The sequence below is a fragment of the Hypanus sabinus genome, chromosome X2, assembly GCF_030144855.1.
Source record: "Hypanus sabinus isolate sHypSab1 chromosome X2, sHypSab1.hap1, whole genome shotgun sequence".
Lineage (NCBI taxonomy): Eukaryota > Metazoa > Chordata > Chondrichthyes > Myliobatiformes > Dasyatidae > Hypanus > Hypanus sabinus.
In genome coordinates, this window is record NC_082739.1 from 35,205,928 (window position 1) to 35,226,421 (window position 20,494).

The 20,494-nt window shown below is 42.9% G+C and overlaps 1 long non-coding RNA gene across 1 annotated transcript; it reads right to left on the bottom strand.

The window, feature by feature from the left end:
• Positions 1-374: 374 nt before the first annotated feature.
• Positions 375-19,365, bottom strand: LOC132385239 (uncharacterized). The gene is made up of 3 exons (XR_009509119.1): positions 19,108-19,365; positions 14,949-15,001; positions 375-9,605 (listed from the first exon to the last, which is right to left on the bottom strand). It is a non-coding gene; the product is annotated as an uncharacterized LOC132385239 (long non-coding RNA).
• Positions 19,366-20,494: the final 1,129 nt, after the last annotated feature.

Consider the following 20,494-nt stretch of genomic DNA (forward strand, 5'->3'; position numbering starts at 1 on the left):
CTCTCTTCATTCTCTTCTCTCCTCCCCCTCACCTCTCCAGCCTCCTCCTTCTTCACCCTCCTCCCTCCTCTCTCTCCTCACCCCTGAACCCTCCTTCTTCCTCCCTCCTCACCCCTTCTCCTTCCTTCATCCTCCCTCTTCCCATATCACCCTCCTCACCCTCCTCCCACCTTACCCCTCCCCCCAGTTTACCTCACCTATCACCTCATTGTAGAACCATGGCAGATCCCACCAGCTCCTGCTGAATTTCATCTACTTCTATTGAGGTGCATTTCTGGCTTATTGACCATAGTGTCATCTGTGAAATGTGTGTATCTTTATTCTGTCAAGTGTTCTGCAAGTATTCATTAAATTAGTCCACAGAGCAAGCCCACTGTTCATTTGAAAGACTTTTTAATTATTTCTGATCCTCTCCATTTTCAGGTGTGCCTAATGCTTCGAGTATTTTTGCTGGATCTTCATCCAGCCTCATTCAGACAAAGCATTCCAAACTAAAACAATTTATCATATCCTCATGTGGTTCAATACTTCACACCCCAGTCGGCTCAAGTTTTGAACATAAATAGTTCCAACACATCTTCCCATTAAATGCCATAATGATTCCTAGCATTTTGCTGCCCATCATTTACCAATTAGAGCCATCACTTTCCCTCTGTTTCCCATTTTGCCAATTAATCCAATTTATAATTTCATTTTGGAGCCCATGAGAGGTTCATTTCAGACATACCTCAGAACAGAAACCTTGGCAACGATTTGATCTAAGACAAGTTCCAGAAAACTTCCCAAGTGTGCTGTGACCTCAAAGAGTTTAGAAAAATCTTTGCATGACCTGGCTTTCATAAAGCTGTCACTTTGGATTTTATGCTGATTAAATGCATCAGTATGATCTCTTTCATGTTTGGCTTCTCCACTTTCTCAGTTGTGCACTGTCAATGTAATTGACAGACAATCCACAGTCTTCTGTTTCTAATTTTAATGCAGTAGAGAAGTCCCAGGAGACTACCATCCGAACTACATCATCACTGGCTCGGTGAAGTTTACAACATCCCTGCTTGTTTCTGATCGGAATCATATCAGTAGAATGAAACTGGACTAAGTGTCTGGTCAAGCTTCAGCTGGGCTATTCTGCCCAATGCTCCGTTAGGGCGGGTGTAGAGGAGACAAAACAGAATGGGACCAGGGATGATGAGGTTCAACTTTCTGGAGAGACTGACATTGGAGATTTTGAAAATGGGGGCTGGGCAGAGTGGGGGTGGTATTTGACAACACAGATCAGAAGAAACTGGTAGATAGGGCCATAATGAGAGCCTCTGGCTCATTGACCTTCATAAATCAAAGTCTTGAGTACAGGAGATTTGATGTTATGTTGAAGTTGTATAAGGGTGAGGCCTAATTTGGAGTATTGTGTGCAGTTTTGGTCACCTACCTAGAGGAAAGATGCAAATAAGGTTGAAAGAGTACAGAAAAAATTTACAAGGACATTGCTAGGACTTTAGGACCTGAGTTATAGGGAAAAGGTTGAATAGATTATGACTGTATTCCGTGGAGCATAGGAGAATGAAGGGAGATTTGACAGAGGTATATAAAATTATGAGGGGTATACAGAAGACAGGGTAAATCTGCAGGTTCTGGAAATTCAAGCAACACACACAAAATGCTGGTGGAACGCAGCAGGCCATGCAGCATCTATAGGGAGAAGCACTGTCGACGTTTTGGGCCAAGACCCTTCATCCTGACTGCATTCCACCAGCATTTAGTGTGTAAATGCATTCAAGTGTTTTTCCACTTAGATTGGGTGAGCCTAGAACTAGAGGTCATAGGTTAAGGGTAGAAGGTGTAATGTTTAAGGGAAACATGAGGGGGAATTGGTTCACTCAAAAGGTGGTGTGAGTGTAGAATGAGCTGCCAGCAGAAGTGACGGATGTTGGCTTGATTTCAACGTCCAAGAAAAAATTGGCTAAGTACAGGGATGGGAGGGGTATGGAGGGCTTTGGTCTGGGTGCAGGTTGGTGGGACTAGGCAGAGTAATAACTTGGCACAGACTAGATGAGTCAAAGGGACTGTTTCTGTGCTGTAGTGTTCTATGACTCTACAAATCTAAACTATTTCTTGCAGCAAGAGGATGGTAACCAGATCACTCAGGCTTATGACAGTAGGTAAGCCACCAGTCGCATAAATTCAACTGGAGCTTTCAGAAGGCAGTGGAAATAGATAAGAAGACTTGGTATGTTTGCCTTCCTTTCCCAAGCTCTGAGAGAATAGAATTCAATAGGAGAGAGTGAATTCTGAGTCATTGCAGCAACTTCTGAAGTGCAGTACAAAATGGTTAGTACAGTACAAAAGAAACTGCACATAGGAGCGCAATCAGGCCATTTGGCCCATCGAGTCTGCTCCGCTATTCAATCATGGCTGATTTATTATCTCTCTCAACCCCATTCTCCTGCCTTCTCCCCGATAACCTTTGATGCCCTGACAAATCAAGAACCTACCAACCTCCACAGCTGTCTGTGGCAAAATATTCCACAATTTCACCAGTCTGGCAAAAGAAATTCCTCCTCATCTGTCCTTCCATTCTGAGGCTGTGCCCTCTGGTCCTAGACTCCCTCACTGTAGGAAACATCCTCTCCATGTCAACTCCTAGACCATTCAATATCCGCTAGGTTTCAATAAGATGCCTCTCATTTTTCTAAACTCCAGCAATTACAGGCCCAAAGCTATCAAACGCATCTCATACGTTAACCCTTTCATTCCCAGGATAATTCTCATGAACCTCCTCTGGACCATCTCTAATGCCAGTATATCCTTTCTTAGATGAGGGACCCAAAAGTGCTCATAACATTACAGGTGTGGTCAGACCAATGTTTTCTAAAGCCTCAGTATTACGTCTTTGCTGTTATATTCTAGCCCTCTTAATGGGCTGAAGGGTCTATTTCTGCATTCTCCCTATGACTCTGAGTAGAGAAATCAGGACAGAAATTAATGAATGGGAAGGATATGGTGGGAATTAATGGCAAATCCAAAGAACAACACGTAAAGTTCTAGTTCTCAGGGAAACCATGTCTTAAGGGCAATTGGCAAGTTTGTTCTTATTTAAAATGGGATATTGACCTGAAAGTTATGGGGTTGGGTGTGGCACAGTTAAACTTGTAATATAATTTGATGGAGGCTTGATGTCTCTGTCTAAGATTTGACTTTGCACAGGGTCAATAATACATCTAATGTAGATAAGAATAGTGAAAAAAATAAAAATAATTATTTTGGATGTTGGAAATCCAAAATAAAAATAGAAAATGTTTGAGATAGTCAACAGGTCAGGCTACATCTGCAGGAAAAGAAAACAGTCAATATTTCGGGTCAAATCCCCTCTGTGAGAGCAGCGAAAGAGACAGAAATTATGAGGGTGGGAGAGGAGGGTTGTCACTGACAGAGTAAAACAGGGGTGATCATGGGGTTAAGATGTAAACAAGGTCAGTGAGTGAGTTGGAGCAGTTAGAGCGAAAAAGAATGTAGACAAAAGAATGTGGGTGTTGCAAAATGCAGAGCAGGAAAATGTACCTGGCTGGTCAGGCTGGGCTCGTCCTCCACTCCCAGGTGAAAATAACAGAAAAAAGAGAGAAAGGAGAGGGACAAAAAGCCAAACAATGATGCACCATCGATGTACATTCTCTTTGCATCTCCATCCCACATCAGGGTGGTCTGAAGGCTCTCCTTTCTTCCTTGACTAATTCCCTTCCACCGTGCCTGAACTTCCTCTCACATTGAACAATCCCTTCTTGAACTCCATTCTCTTTGCCCAGATCAGAATCAGAAACACTGGCATATGATATGAAGTTTGTTGTTTTGTGACAGCAGCCCAGTGCAAAACTAAAAATCTATAAATTACAAAATACAGTAAATGCACAGTGCAAAAACTGTAGTGTTCATGGGTTCCTGGACCATTTAGAAATCCTGGTGATAGAGGGGAAGGAGCCGTCCTGGAGGGTAAGGATCCTTAGTGGCCGATGCCATATTCTCGAAGACCTGTATCTTAAAGATGCCCTTGATAGTGGGGAGAGCTGTGTCTGTGATGGAGCTGGCCAAGTCTATAACTATACCGGAAATTAATTACTGGATTGGCGCTGTTTCCTGCCGAACTCAACAATTTTATTAATTGCTGGCTATTTCCAATCTGCTCTCAACTTCATGCTTTCGATCTCCAACTCTTCCAATCCTTTTGTGGATATTTTTGTCTCCATCTCAGGAGATAGGCTAGCTGCTAACATCTATTGTAACCCCACCGACTCCAAGGCTACTCTGATCATTCTTTGTCCCAGTCTGCCTTAGTAAGGACTCTTTGCCATTCCCCCAATTGCTCCATCTCCATCGTGTTTGTTCTGATTGTAAGACTATCCACACAGGTGCCTTTGGGATGTCTTCCTTCTTCATGAACCTTGGTTCCCTCTCAAGCACTTAACCACATTTCATCCACTTTCTGTGCCTCTGCTCTACTCCTTTTTCCTCTGGGATGGATCATTAACTTCCAACTATACACTCAACAGATCATTCTCCGTAATTCCCACCACATTCAGAGTGACTCCACATCATCCTGTCTCAGCATTCCTCAAGGACTGTTGCCCACATGACTTTCTGATCTCCTCTTCCATTTGCACCACTTTATAGAGCACTTTGCCTTGCACCACCCATCCTTTCACCTCATCCCACCATCAATGGACCTCAACAGTGTCTCCAGGCAAAACTGTGATTTACTTCCCCAATAAAAAATGCAGTCAAAACTGTTTAATTAATGCATTGAAAATATATGGAAAAGAAAGGGAAGCAAGCAAGTCTGTATCAAACTGGTTGAGAAACATCCCACGAGGATGCCATACATAACTGGGTCTGACTGACTTGAAACTGTGCTGCTACTTTTGTGTCACGTGCTGAGGCCATTTGGCTTACCTGGCTCCATATACTCTAGAAATCACAGTCCATCTACTCCCCTTTTATCTTCACCCCACCTGCTTAGAGCAGCCAAATAACCGAATAGCTCGCCTTTAGTTCCTGACACAGGTGCCAACCCAAGATGTCGACAATTCTCCTACCTCCACAGATGCTGCTTGACCCACTGAGTTCCTGGAGCAGGTTGTTATTTAGCTTCCAGCACCTGGGTTTTCTTGTGTTTCCATCGTTGGAGTGTGGACTGTGTTCAATGCCGGGTTAAGAAGTTGGGTCCTGTGGAGTGTGAGGCTGCTTTGCTGTCAGCACCTGTACGTCTGAATGGCTGTGGTCGGTCACGTTGTGAATTAATATTCAGTGTTGGGCAGAAATGTCCCATGATACAAAAAAGCAATTTTGATTGGAAAAGAGTGGAAATATCTCTGGTGCATATGTCAGGAACAATATAAGACCTCTGGAATTTTTCACCGGACATAATGCTTCTCACCTAGATTGATGATAGATTGTCAACAGATCCATGAAGGAAGAGAAATAAGATTTAATTAATTTGAAACACAAGATTCCAGACTTCTGGAGCAACACACAAAGGAATTGGAGGAACTCAGCAGGTCAGGCAGCATCTGTGGAGGGAAATGGACAGTTTATTTTTTGAGTTGAGACCCTTCTAGTCCGCTTTCATTTATTTCTTTGGATGGAAGAGAACCTGCCTATTCCTCTTTCAGCAGAAGGCAGTGTTTAACAGTAGTGCCTTTACTGGAGGAGGCAGCCCTCAGGCAGGGTGTAGGACAGACAATGAGAGCCTGCAGACAAAGCTCAGAGTGGGAAACTTACGTGTCTTCAGAATGCAAGACTATGGACCCTGACTGCAACACAGCTGGTTAGATTGTTAGGTCTGAATGAGCAACCCCACCAGTTTCAGTTCACCCTTCTTCTTTTTCCATTCATCTGCTGCTTATTCTCTCTCCCTCTTAGGCTCACCAAATCTCTAATGACTCTTTCATCACCTATTTGGGCTAAGGCATCATTCGCAGTGGCCAATTTTAGGAGGAAGTGGGAACACCCGCGGGAAATCCGTGTGATCGCAGGGAGGACGTGCAAACTCCACATGGACAGTTCTAGAGGCCAGGACAGAACCTGGGTCACTGGAGGTGTGAGGCAGCAACACTACCTGCTGTACCGCCGCATTATTCTAAAGCACACAGCTTGTACTTCTTGTTGTACCTTTTATTTTGCATCATTTGCAACCACGAGAGGATCCAGCGGTTGCAGAAATACTAACGGAAAATGTGAACTGAAGATCCAAAAACATCACAAGCAGCATTAAATGGAACTGCAATGCTTCATGCAGGCAAACAGGGCTCTGCCGGGGTTCCAGTGAGAATTAGGCACTCAGGTTAAAGAATGGAAAAAACATGGGCCCTGTTGTTAACCCATTCTGGACTGGGAGTGCTTGTGGAGTGGATTATTTCTTGTGATTTACCTGCAAAGGAATGCGGTGTCAGGACATGAACCAAAGATATTCGCTTGCAGACTCTGAGTTTCAGGGAGGTGAAGAACAGTCAAAGCCCACAGCATTGATCATAATATTTGCCTTAAGACAGCCTCATGTGGCAGAGCTATTAACAGACTCCCCATCATAGAAAGATCACTGGAATATCTTCAGAAGTTTAACCAGGGAAAGGTCACTGCAGAGAGCTCACACGTGTTTGCCAGTCACACTCTTAATATATACCCTGTAGTCAGGAATGTACTTTCTCCCTTTCACTGCTGTATTTGTGGTCAAACACACAGATGTCTGCACAGAACATCATTTCCAGATAGATTGCTACACATTCCTAGACGTCTAGTGAGTGTGCACCTGGGTCTCCCTGATAATCAGTTTTCCCTGCTGTTATCCATGTAATTGCCGACACAAGCTGGGGAGGGTGGGGGGAGAGGGAAAGGGAAGAAGCATTTGGAATCCTCTTTATGGCAAAGCTGTGGTCTTCAGGCACCCTCGCTCCGGTAGTACCAGGCAACAAAGCTTTGTATAAGGGAGTGAGACAATGGGCAGCACAGACATCTATGCAAGGTCTTCTAACCAGGTCCATGTCTTCCCAAGGCTACTCAAAGTTCTGTTTGTAACCCAAACTGTTCATGAGTCAGAATTGCGGCCAGCGGCTGATTTCTCAGACAGCAGAAGATGCCTGCAGCTCCACAACAGCTGGCAAATCCCTCCTTCCGGCCTTCCAAACTCTTGTAGAATTGGAATTGGGATTGAAATTATTATTGCCTCATGTACCAAGGTACAGTGTCTTGCATACTGTTCCTGCATGGGCTGTACTTAAGTCGGACACTTGTAACCTGGGGCGAGGCTGTAATCATTTCTTTCAAAACTGGTGATTATTACCTAGCTACTAAATAGCTTTGAAATGCACACAAGACTACAGAGAGGGTAATGGCCAAACGATTCAGTGAAATCCATTCCTAAGACCATTCTAGCAGATTTAATAGCCAACAGTTACTTTTGGTTTACATTTTTTGTAGTATAAGGAAACATGAAAGCTTACTTCTGCACAACAAACTCCACCACACACACACACACAGCAATGGGATTATCAATCTTCAGTGGGGAATATATATATAGGCTGTAACACCAGAGGTAACTCATGCACATTTGCCCGAGATAATTCCATTGTTCAAGTGAAATATGGAGCATCTGAATGGTGCACCACTCCCTCATTAGCACAATGGAATATTAACCTAGACTTCCTGTTCAAGTCAGTTTTGATCCCAGGACATTCCACCTTAGAGAAGAGGGTGATTATAAATCCTGCAAAAAATTGCACGTTCTTGACCCAAAATCTCAAGTGTCTCTGCATCTGTAAGTGCTGCTCAGCCTGCAGAGCTCTTCCAGCTGTTGATCCCTCTCCACATTCCAGCATCTGCAGGCTCTCTGGTGTCTTCTTTATAAATCCTGGTTACATTATCCAATGGATCTGGCATACTTAAGGTTCATGTTCACTTTAGGAAGTGGGGCTTCATAATGGCAGGAAACTATATGGGGTCATGAGTAAGGAAGAGGGTGTGACGAAGAGCTGCCTTCTGAGCTGTAGCCATTCAACGATCCACATAAAGAGGCCTTAAGAGGGGGTGAAGAAGCTGAGTGACAACATGGCAGATGGAATATAATGTGGAAAATGTGAAGTTATATACTTCAATGTACAAAGCATAAAAAGAGTATTTTTTTAAATGGTGAGAGATTGGGTAATGTTGATGCTCAAAGAGACTTAAGTGTTTTTGTACGCCAGTCACTCAAAGCCAGTAAGTGACAAGTAGTACTTATTGTCAGAGGCTTTGAGTAAGAAAGCAAAGAAGTCTTATTGCAGTTGCGTAAAGCTTCGTCGAGACTGCATTTGGAGTACTAGGCAATGCTGTTGTCTCTTTATGTAAAAAAGATGTACTTGCCAAAGAGAGAGTACAGCACAGATTCACTAGCCAGGTTCAGGGCTAGTGGGTTTGTCACTTGAGGAAAGATAGCACTCACTAGAGTCTGGAAGACTGAGAAGGCATCTCAGTGAAATGCAGGCTTCACGGGGCAGACGATGGTGAAACTTTGAAATTTCTTCATTTGACTGTGGAAGCTCAGTCAGTGAGAGTATTCAAAACAGAAATCAGTAGATTTCTGGACATTAAGGGAATCAAGGGACTTGGGGAAAGAGCAGGAGCACGGTGCCAAGGTACATTTGTCATGATCTTGATGAATGGTGGAATGAGATCAAAAGGCCACATGGCAGACCCCATTGCATTTTCTTATAAGACCATTACATGTGTCTGATGTGAAAAAAGTAACTCTCTTTGGCCTGGTCATCCCTTGGTATGTGGCTCATTTATGATGGTTGTTATGCGTGAATGAAGCAAAGCTGGGTTTAATTTGGAATAAAGAATGTGAGAGACACAGAAAGGCAATTGCTTCCAGATACGATTCCAATGGACATGATCTCTTTCCTCTTCCTTATGCTCTCCAGATGGTTGACTGGAATGGTTCTGCCAATACCCTGGCAATCAGGCTCAGGAGCAGCTCATTAATAACACTCCTGTCCCTCAGATTGTTTGCTGTGTACATCCACCACCCATACAGACTGGCAAGGGTTCACGTTCCACTCAGCTGAGTCAGAACTGATCTCATAACAGAGGATGCGATTGGGGCTGCAGGGTGGAGAGGAGGGACGGAACAACATATTTGAGCTCCCTTTGGAGAAGGGGAAGGGAATCAGTCCAAGGCTGCCTGTCTCTCTGTGGATTGCTTCAAGCTGGGTGTGATGGAATGGGGTGGTTCCTCATTAATTCTGCTCTCCCAAAGCAGAGTTTGCATCCATGAAATATGATACAAAACTAAAACAAACCTTAGCATTATTTTTCTCTTTCTACAACCAGAGATATACAACTATATTTCTACAACTATAGTGCTTCAAAGCACATGTCTTAAGGACGGTTCTTGTTGTGAGGTAATAACCTACTTATGCACAGTAAGATCCCACAAACAGTACTGAGGTAAACAGTTCAGCAGATATACGGGGAATGGCAAATTCCACCCAGGGAAATGAGGAAAGATACCTACCCTGGCATTCTGTGACCAGTCGTAAAAGCAGCCCAGGCCTTGGTTGATTGTATCACCAGCAGATGATAAACTGTAGTGTTAGAATATAGTTAAAGGATAAGTTTTCAGAACATAAACCCGCAACTTTCATACTCAAAGTCGAGAGAGCTACCACTGAACTACAGGAAGTATTCCATATAAGCAGGGGAAAAATGCAAATTAAATGCATATGGACAAAAAATGATGAGCCTCAAGTGATCTTTTTGAGTACATTCTCCATTTATGTTCAGATTCCCCGAGTTGTTTTGAATTGTAGTTCTACAAGATGCCAGCAGGTGGAGGGCATCACCCAGGAATGGCCTGTTTCCGACCAGCTGTGGAAATTTTACTGCATAAGCAGCCAGTTTTTGGGAACAAAGCAAGATGCTACACATTGACAGGCTCACTGTTTCCTTGCTAGCTGACTGCATTCCCTGTTATGACTGGACTGAGCTGTCAGTGTGGGATGGGTCTGGGTATGCATGAGGAATCACTGTGTCTCCAGTTGTTAGGGTATAATGTGTGACCAGTATCTCTCAGAAGGGCTCTCAACATGTCAACAAATGGAAGGAGACAGGAAGTGACTAGTTCTGTCAATCAGTCCATTGCCTGGCGCATTGGATCCTGTGAATGGCATGATCGCATCCCTTGGTCCTTGGCCATCCACAATCTCCAATCCTGATGAAGGATCTCGACATTGGCATCCTACTACCTCCACAGATGCTGCCTGACTCACTGAGTTTCTCCAGCAGCTTGTCTTTTGCATCAGATCCCAGTGTCTATGGTTTCTTGGATCTCCTGTATAGCTGCTCAGTGTCATGAGGAACCAAGAAAAACTCTTTGGAGAATTTTGCTTCCACCTGATGCCTGAATTCTATCAACTATAAAATGGGGGTGCGAACTGGCGGATTCAACCTCTGCTGACCCACTGGCCTCAAAAGACAACTCCTTCTGGACAAAGTATTTTAAATATAATCTAAAAGATCATCACCTGTAAATTTTTAAAAATGTTGTACCTTCACAAGTTAATGCTGCCATTTATGGTACATGACTAACTGCTCCTGAACAAAGGGGCAACCACTTCGGTGGGTTTACAGTCAAACAGAGGATGAACTGGATAAGGACCCTGAAGCACGCCTGTGTTTCAGATGGTTTTAAAAAAAACAGTAGTTTCATGTTTCCCGTGATAAAGAACAACTACTTTTAAAATCCCACTTTAAAATGGAAGTTAAGAAATTAAAACTGATTAATGTATTATCATAGCAACACACACTAAATGCTGGTGGAATGCAGCAGGCCAGGCAGCATCTACAGGGAGAAGCACTGTCAACGTTTTGGGCCGAGACCCTTCGTCAGGTCTAACTGAAAGGAAAGATAGTAAGAGATTTATTATCACTGGTATGTGCCATGAAACTTGTTAACTTAGCAGCAGCAGTTCAATGCAATACATTATAATATAGAAAAAATAAGTAAGTCAATTACTGTTAGTATATATGTATATTAAATAGATTAAAAATAGTGCAAAACAGAAATAATATATATAAAAAACAAGGTAGTGTTCATAGGTTCAATGTCAATTTAGGAACCGGATGGCAGAGGGAAAGAAGCTGTTCCTGAATCACCGAGTGTGTGTCTTCAAGCTTCTGCACCTCCTACCTGATGAAAGTGATGAGAAGAGAGCATGTCCTGGGTGCTGGGTCTTTAATGATGGACGCCGCCTTTCTGAGGCACTGCTCCTTGAATATGTCTTGGATACTATGGAGGCTAGTACCCAAGATACATAACTCAGGTCCTCCAGACCCGGCAACATCCTTGTAAGTTTTCTCTGTACACTTTCAACCTTATTTACATCTTTCCTGTAGGAAGGTGACCTAAGCTGTACACAGTACTCCAAATTAGGCCTCACCAATGTCTCAAAGCGGAAGTTCTTGTTTAGTAAAGGTGTCAAAGGTAAAGGGGAGACGGCCAGGGAATGGGGTTGAGATGGAAAATGAATCAGTCATGATGGAATGATGGAGCAAACTCAATGGTTCAAATGGCCTGATTTCTACTATGTGTTATTGTCTTATGGCCTTATGTTTGAAGCAAAGCTGTTCATGGGTCCTACTTTCAATGGCAATGGATTGGTCCAGCCCATGAAGGCGCTTGACATGTCCTGGGATTGTACGATAAACATAAATGCTCTTTTATTCAAAGTAAGATCATCATTTTCATATGCCACCACCTCACAGATAACCTTCATCACGTTGAGGGCTGGTGAACACTGGTGGACACCCAGGGAGACCTGCCAAACCGTTTCAGTTGGAGACTGCCGTTACTGAGCAATCCTGTGGTTGCCACGGCAACTTTTCCCCATGTAACTGTAAACACTGTCACTGATGGGGAGGAGAAGGGGAGTGGGGGTTGGGCTGCACAGAGGAGTGTTTCAGATACTTCTGTCATGCTGGTGAGGTTACAGAGAAAGGGGGATGAAGCAGAGTTGAGAGATGCAGGGAAATCCATGACAGGGCTCAAATGCAAGGAAGAAATTTCACATTGCAAGAGGTGATATAGGCTGTGAGGGAGCAAGATGGGAGCAGTATGACCTCTGCTTCTCAATGCATGGGTATTTAGGTCAACTGAAGCCTCCTTACTGGACTAGGACTGGCTGCTACACTACAGATAACATTAGCTGGGACAAGAACCATTTCCAACCAGCTGTGTTGTTCTCAGGAACTGTAAAAACGGTTGGCACTATCTAAAGTTAAGACTTTTTGCTTTCCCCTGGGTTGGTTGCTATATTTTTGAGAGTCTGGTGCCTTGGTGGCAAGGCAACAGCCTTTTCCTCAACCTTTCTCTCAATGAAGGAGCTAGATATTGACTTCAGGAAGTGGGGTGGAGTAAGCATCTCCGTCTGTATCAATGGTGCTGAGGTGGAGATCATTGCGAACTTCGCATTCCTTGATGTAAACATCTCCTGTAATCTGTCCAAGTCTAACTACGTGGATGCTACCGCCAAAAAAGGCACACATCAACGTCTCCGCTTCCTAAAAAGCTAAAGGAATTCAGCATGGCCCTAATAATTCTTACCAATTTTACATAGAAAACACCTTATCCAGATGCATCTTAGCTTGGTGTAGTAACTGTTCTGTTGAAGACTGCGAGAAATTGCAGAGCATTTTGAACACAGCTCATTCCATGACACAAATCAGCCTCCTCTCTAATGACTCTGCCTACACTCTCTGCTGTGTTGCTAAAGCCCCCAATGTGATCCAGGACCCTTCCCACCCACGTCATTTTCTCTTCTCCCTTCTCCCATCAACCAAAGATGCAAAAGAGCCAAAATGATCAGATTCAAGGACAACTTTTACCTCATTGTTATCAGCCTCTTGAACATACCCCTCAAAGCTAAAAGATGTTCACTTGAACTCTTGATCTCGCAGTCTATCTCATCGTGGCCACTACACTTCATCTATCCACTTGCACTGCACTTCCTCTGTGACTGCAATGCTATACTCTGTTTTCTTTTACAAACTCAATGTAGTTATACTGTACATGGAATTTCATAAGATTTTCACTGTCTCTCATGAGATAATAATAAAACCAACTTATAATTTACCAGATCTTCAGCATTTTGGTTTTGGACAATCATAAGGATAGAATTTTCAATTAGTTGTCAATAAATCAAAAGAAATTAATTATAAACTACCATGTAGTGAATATGGATTTCAGCAAGGCATTTGATAAGGTTCCCCATGCAAGGTTTATTGAGAAGGTAAAGAGGCATGGGATCCAAGGAGACATTGCTTTGTGGATCCAGAACTGGCTTGCCCACAGAAGGCAAAGAGTGGTTATAGATGGGTCATATTCTGCATGGAGGTCGGTGACCAGTGGGGTGCCTCAGGGATCTGTCCTGGGACCCTTACTCTTTGTTATTTTCATAAATGACCTGGATGAGGAAGTGGAGGGAGGGGTTAGTAAATTTGCTGATAACACAAAGGTTGGGAGTGTTAGATAGTGTGGAGGGCTGTCAGAGGTTACAGTGGGACATTGATAGGATGCAAAACTGGGCTGAGAAGTGACAGATGGAGTTCAACCCAGATAAGTGTGAGGTGGCTCATTGGGTAGGTCAAATATGATGGCAGAATATAGTATTAATGGTAAGACTCTTGGCAGTGTGGAGGATCAGAGGGATCTTGGCGTCCAAGTCCATAAGACACTCAAAGCAGATGCGCAGGTTGATTCTGTGGTTAAGAAGCCATACAGTGCATTGGCCTTCATCAATCGTGGAATTGAATTCAGGAGCCAAGAGGTAATGTTGCAGCTATATAGGACCCTGGTCAGACCCCACTTGGAGTACTGTGTTCAGTTCTGGTCACCTCACTACAGGAAGGATGTGGAAGCCATAGAAAGGGTGCAGAGGAGATTTACAAGGATGTCACCTGGATTGGGGAGCATGCCTTACGAGAATAGGTTGAGTGAACTTGGCCTTTTCTCCTTGGAGCGAAGGAGGATGAGAGGTGACCTGATAGAGGTGTATAAGATGACGACAGATATTGATCGTGTGGATAGTCAGAGGCTTTTTCCCAGGGCTGAAATGGCTGCCACAAGAGGGCACAGGTTTAAGGTGCCTGGGAGTAGGTGCAGAGGAGATGTCAGGGTTAAGTTTTTTTACTCAGAGAGTGGTGAGTGCGTGGAATGGGCTGCTGGCAACAGTAGTGAAGGTGGATACGATAGGATCTTTTAAGAGACTTTTGGACAGGTACATGGAGCTTAGAAAAATAGAGAGCTATGGGTAACCCTAGTAATTTCTAAGGTAGGGACATGTTCAGCACAACTTTGTGGGCCGAAGGGCCTGTATTGTGCTGTAGGTTTTCTATGTTTCTATGTTGCTGTTTCATGGCATATAGTACCATTGCAGCAGTTTCTACCATCTACAGAATTCATTTCAGTAGCTCAGTGAGACTCCTTAAACAACACCATCCAAACTCACCACCTTGACCATCGAAAACAAGGGCAGCAAAAGCATAGAGAGCATCACCCGCCCCTGGAAATTGCCCTCCAAACCACAAAGCATCCCAACTTGGAAATATGTCCCTATTCCTTCATAGTTCCTGCGTCAATACCCTGGAGAACCCTCCCCAACCACATTGTGAGTCCACCCTCACCTCAGTGGTGGGAGTGGTTGAAGAAGCCAGCTCACAACCACCTCCTCAAGGGCAATTGAGGATGGACAATTAAATGCTGTGAAACCCACGTCTTGAATAAATGTAAAAAAATTCTTCCAATGAAGCCAAATACATTGAGACAGCAAAGATATCTCTGGGGTAGGAAAATGTTCGACTTTGCAATGGCAGAAGTCGATTTATTGTCATATGCAAATTACACATACACACAGGGGCAATGAGAAACTTACTTGCAGTAGCATCACAGGCAAATAGCATCATATGAGCAGGATTCACAGGAAAACTATAAATTAAACAAAAATTATACCCAATTTACACAATGTTTGCTCCAATATATGTGTTTCTTGGTGCTGAGAGTTGACCAATTAAAATTAGTAATGACATCATTCAATAGAATATGATCAATTGGAACCATTGAGTCATTCAACACAGAAATAGGCCCTTCAGCCCACCTCATCCATGCTGACCTTTAAGTGTCTAGATTTAGTTTTTGTCCTGAATCTATCACCTTGCTAAAGGGTTATTGATCTGAAAGCAACTCATTTCCAGGAGCCTTTGTAATGAAGCATTGCTAACAAAGCTGTGGCTTTGATTCCTCTTGACGTTTCGGGCCAAGACCCTTCAGCAGGAATTGATAGAGTTTGTCAAATATGTTTAGTAAAGTTTTCTTAATCAATATTTTGAGGTCCTAATTTCAGAGAATGTGATACAGGATCTCTGATCAGGGCAGGTGACAGAAGTGTGTGTTGGGGAACATTTTGAATGTAGTGATCATAATTCCATTAGTTTTGAGATATTGCAGAAAAGGATAGGTCTGGTCCTCAGGTTGAGATCTGAAGTCAGAAAAAGATCACTTTTGAAGATACTAGAAGGGAAGTGGTAAAGTGTGGATCGGGACAGGCTGTTTTCTGGCAAAGTGATGCTTGGTAAGTGGAAAGCCTTCAAAAGTGAAACTTTGAGAGTACAGAGGTTGTATATGGCTGTCAGAAAGAAAAGGTAAGGCTAACAGGTTTAGGAAACCTTGGCTTTCGAGAGGCGCTTTTTAAGAAGAAGGAGGTACATAGCAGGTATAGGCAAGAAGAAGAAAAGTACTTAAGGAGTATAAGAAATGCAAGAGGGCTAAAAGAAAGCATGAGGTTGCTTTGGCAGACAAGTTGAAGGAGAATCCCAAAGGCGTCTACAGATATATTAAAAGCATAAGCATGACAAGGGATAAAATTGTCCCACTTGAAGATCAGCATGGAAATGGGAGAGATCTTGAATGGATTTTTGCATCTGTATTTACTCAGGAGGTGAACACAGAGTCTATAGAAGTGAGGCAAAACAGCAGAGAGGTCATGGACTATATCCAGATTTCAGAGGGGGAGGTGCTTGCTGTCTTTCGACAAATTAGGGTGGATAAATCCACAGAGCCTATTAAGATGGTCCCTCAGATGTTGTGGAAGTTAGTGCAGAAATTACAGGGACCCTGACAGAGGTATTTAAAATGTCTTTAACCATGGGTGATGTGCTAGAGGACTGGGGGATAGCTAATTTTGTTCTGGTTTTCAAAAAAGGCTTTAAGAATAATCTAGTAAATCATAGACCAGTGAGCCTGACATTGGTAGTAAGTAAGTAATTGGAAGGTATTCCAAGGGACTGGATAAGAATTTGGATAGACAGGACCTGATTAAGGATAGGCAACCTGGCTTTGTGTGTTGAAAGTCAAGTCTAACCAATCTTATAGAGATTTTCGAGGAGGTTACTAGGAAAGATACTAGGAAAGGCAAGGAAGTGGATATTGTTTACATGGACTTTAGTAAGGCTTTTGCATGGGAGGCCATGTGGGTAGAACATAAAAATAAAAAAGAGATTGCTTTGATGGGATGATACTATAGTTCCCTCAAAGTTCAGCGGGAATCAGAAGAGCAAGTATGTATGGAAATCACAGATAGGTGTGAAAATAGTGTAAGTTTCCTAGAGAAGGTGCTACACTTGATCTCCTTTTAGGAAATGATGCTGGGCAAGTGCCCGTCAGGGAGCAAATTAGGGCCAATGACCGTAATTCCTTTAGTTTCAAGATAGTCATAGAAAAAGATAGGTCTGGTCCCCAATGTAATATCTTAAATTGGGAGAGGGCTAATTCTAATGGTATCAGGTAGGAATTCTCTGATGTTGATTGGGACAGGCTCTCTGCAAATGACTGGCAAGAGGGACGTTTTGAAAAAACGAGTGGGGAAGAGTTCAGGGCTAGCATATCCCTGTTAGAATGAAAGACAAGGCTGGCACAAATAGGAACCTTGGTTGATGAGGGATATTGAGGGTCTGGTAGGGATAAAAAAAAGTTGCCTGAGGAAAATAAGGGGCATAGGAGAAAAAATGGAAATTGGGAGGGTTTAAAGAAGCCATGAAATATCCATGGAAGATTAGATAAGAAAGAATCTGAAAAGGTTCTTTATGTACATTAAGAGTGAAATGACATTTAGGATAATAATATGTCCTCTTAAGAATCAGTGTGATAACCTGTGTGAGGCCATGGGAGATGGGTGAAGTCTTGTTTCACGTTCCTCTCTTATTTTCAAAGGTTTCAAAGGTAAATTTAAGGTCAAGGAAATGTATACAATACACATCCTGAAATGCTTTTTCTTCGCAACCATCCATGAATACAGAGGAGTGCCCCATAGAATGAACGACAGTTAAATGTTAGAACCTCAAAGTCCCCCCAGCTCCCCTCCCTCTGGTGTGTAAGTGGCAGCAAGCAACAATTCCCCCCCAGAAGCAATAAAAAGCATTGGCACCTGCCACTGAGCACTCAAGCGTGAGCAAAGCAACAGCAAAGACGCAGACTTGCAGTTACCCCAAAGACTTCACATTTCACCCGGCATTCGACATACCACAGGCTCTCTCTCTCTCCCTAATAAAGGAGAAAGAGGTGGCTCCATTTTCACAGCGAGCAAGGAGACATAACAACAGCTCACTGGTTTATGATGTCAAAGGTCTGTTGCGTTGCTTTTTTCTGAGCTCTGTGCCCAAAGATCTGGGCACACAGCCGTAGATACTCCGACTCCCCTGATGATACACGGGTCTTACTTCCAACATTGTGCCTTCTCTATTCTCCACCAGTTCATTCTCAAGTATATTGAATTTGGGCTCTGGCTAGCCACACGGGGTTATGATTCTGCACAGCTGCAGTAGATTTATGTAGCATGTTGCACTTAGACTCATTGGATATACTGAAGTGTTCCCAACATCATTATCTGGTTCTGGTGTCATCTCTTATAAAGAAACAAACTGGTAATTTTTGTTGGTCCTCTCATTTCTGAGGTCCACTCAGTGGCCACTTTATTAGGTACACCTATATACCCGCATGTTAATGCAAATACAGCGAATCACGTAGCAGCAATTCAATGCATAAAAGCATGCGGACCTGGTCAAGAAGTTTAGTTGTTGTTCAGACCAAACATCAGAATGATGAAGATATCTGATCTGAGTGACTTTGACAGTGGAATGATTGTTGGTGCCAGATAGGGTGGTTTGAGTATCTCAGAAACAGCTGATCTCCTGGGATTTTACGCTCAACAGTTGTTATAGTTTATAGAAAACTGTGCAAAAAAAAATCAGTGACTCGCAGTTCTGTGGGCAAAATCGGCTTGATAATGAGAGAGGAAAGTGGCCAGTCTGGCTGAAGGTGACAGTAATGCAAATGTTACAACAGTGTGCAGACGAGTATCTCTGATTGCACAACACATTGAATCTTGAAGGGGTGGGGCTACAGCAGCAGAAGGCCATGAACATGTACCTAATAAACTGGCCACTGTGTCTAGATTCTGCATTTATAGTGCAGCCTATCAAAACTTCAGAACATTTTAATCCAGTAGTGAAATAGCTTAACAGCAGCCAAACCTACATTGTTGAGGGCAGAATATTACCTTGGCTACCAGAAGGAACTCCTTTTCAAACATGAAGGGGTTGATATCTTAACATCAGCCAGTGATTAAGAAAGCTAATGGGATGTTATTCATTATTGAGAGGGAAGCTGAATATAAAGTAACAATATTTTTATATGGTATTGAAGGACTGTGAACAGCATTAGTTTCTGGTTTTAACATGTTGGAAGCAATTACAAAGAAATTTAGTCAACAAACATGGAATAGGTGGTGTGTGTAATAAAGGAAGGTTGGCCAGGCTGTATCCACTGGAGTTTAGAAGAATGGAAAGAGCCTTAAAACTGTGGGGAGGATGTTTCCTCTTGTGGGAGAACCTAGAAGAAGTGATCACTGTTCAATAATAATGCTCAACCTCTTTGAAAGTTGAGGCAACAATTTATCTCTTAGAAAGTTAAAAACTTCTTTAAAATAGCTGGAAGAAAAGTCTTTTAAAAATTTTAAGGCACATGCTCTCGATACTTACCAAGTGCAGGGTCTAATACAGGTTCACAGGAATGCAGAGCTGACGTTGCCAGACTTACTGAATAGGAACAGGCTCAAAGGGCTGAATGGCCACATTCCACTCCTAAGTTGTCCACTTGTTCACTTCCTACCATGGAGCACTCCCTCCTTAGTTCACCTCAGTTTGTGTTTGGATGGAGGTTTGAGCAATGCATGCTGCCTCAAGCAGCAAGACCACTTCACACATGACAGATTAACCTACACCAGTCCTTGCTGGCTATGGGCTAACTCGCCTTGTGACTAAGGACAACTTGTCAGTACAGTGACACAATAACGTGCGTCAGACTCAGTGAAAACACAACAAAATATTAAAAGAGAGCATAACATTTGAATAATGGTGTTTAAACATATCCAAAGGAAGCTAATGGATGCTGGAAATTCAGATGCTGACACTTCCAGGCTTAAGAATTCACCCACAGAGAGCCTTCAGTTAAGTAGAGCTGGAGTACATCAAAGGTGAAGTATCACACATTAATAAGTGATTAAAACTTTTATGTTTATTGAAACTTAGCTACACTGCTGTACTGTGTGCTGAAGAGTCATCCTTTACCCTTGTGAATGGGAAGCGTGTGGTTTTTGCCATTGTAAAGTTATTTGCTGCTTCAGGAGAGGACAAAAGGACAAAAGGTACCACAACAAACATGACGAAACAGTTTATTCAGCAATAAATTAACTACTGCTCAATATGTTTGATGCCTTTTAATGCACATGTTTTGCATTAAATATTTTATGCATTATTCATGAATACACTCCCTTCATTTACTCTGGATAATTCAGGGCCAATTATATGCTAAACAAATGTCAAGGGGGCACTCAGTCATTGCATTGTGTCTCCGGAGAGATTGTACTTCTTGTAAAGTTGCTGACTGAATGCTGGATCATCAACCTGTGCATTTACCCAGGGTTTTGCCATATGGCAGCACTCACCTTTGCCAAAGATTGGATGTTGCTGTAATGGAGATGGAGTTTTGGTTTGAAAAGTGATGCAGACTGTGCTGACTTTGTCTCCTCCACCGGATTATGTGAAACAAAGAGGTCAGGTAGTTGGTGATTTTAAATTTCCACATATTGATTTGACTTCCATACTGTCAAAGGACTAGATGGGATAGTGTTTGTCAGATGTGTTCAGTAAAGCTCCCTTAATCAGTACATAGAAGCCCCAATGAGAGAGCATGCGATACTGGATCTCCTATCAGGGAATGAGACAGGGCAGGTGACAGAAGGGGAACAATTTGCACCTAGTGATCGTATTGTCATTAGTTTTCGAAGTAAATATACAGAAAGATAGGTCTGGTCCATGAGTTGAGATTCTAAATTGGAGAAACGCCAATTTTGATGACATCAGAAAT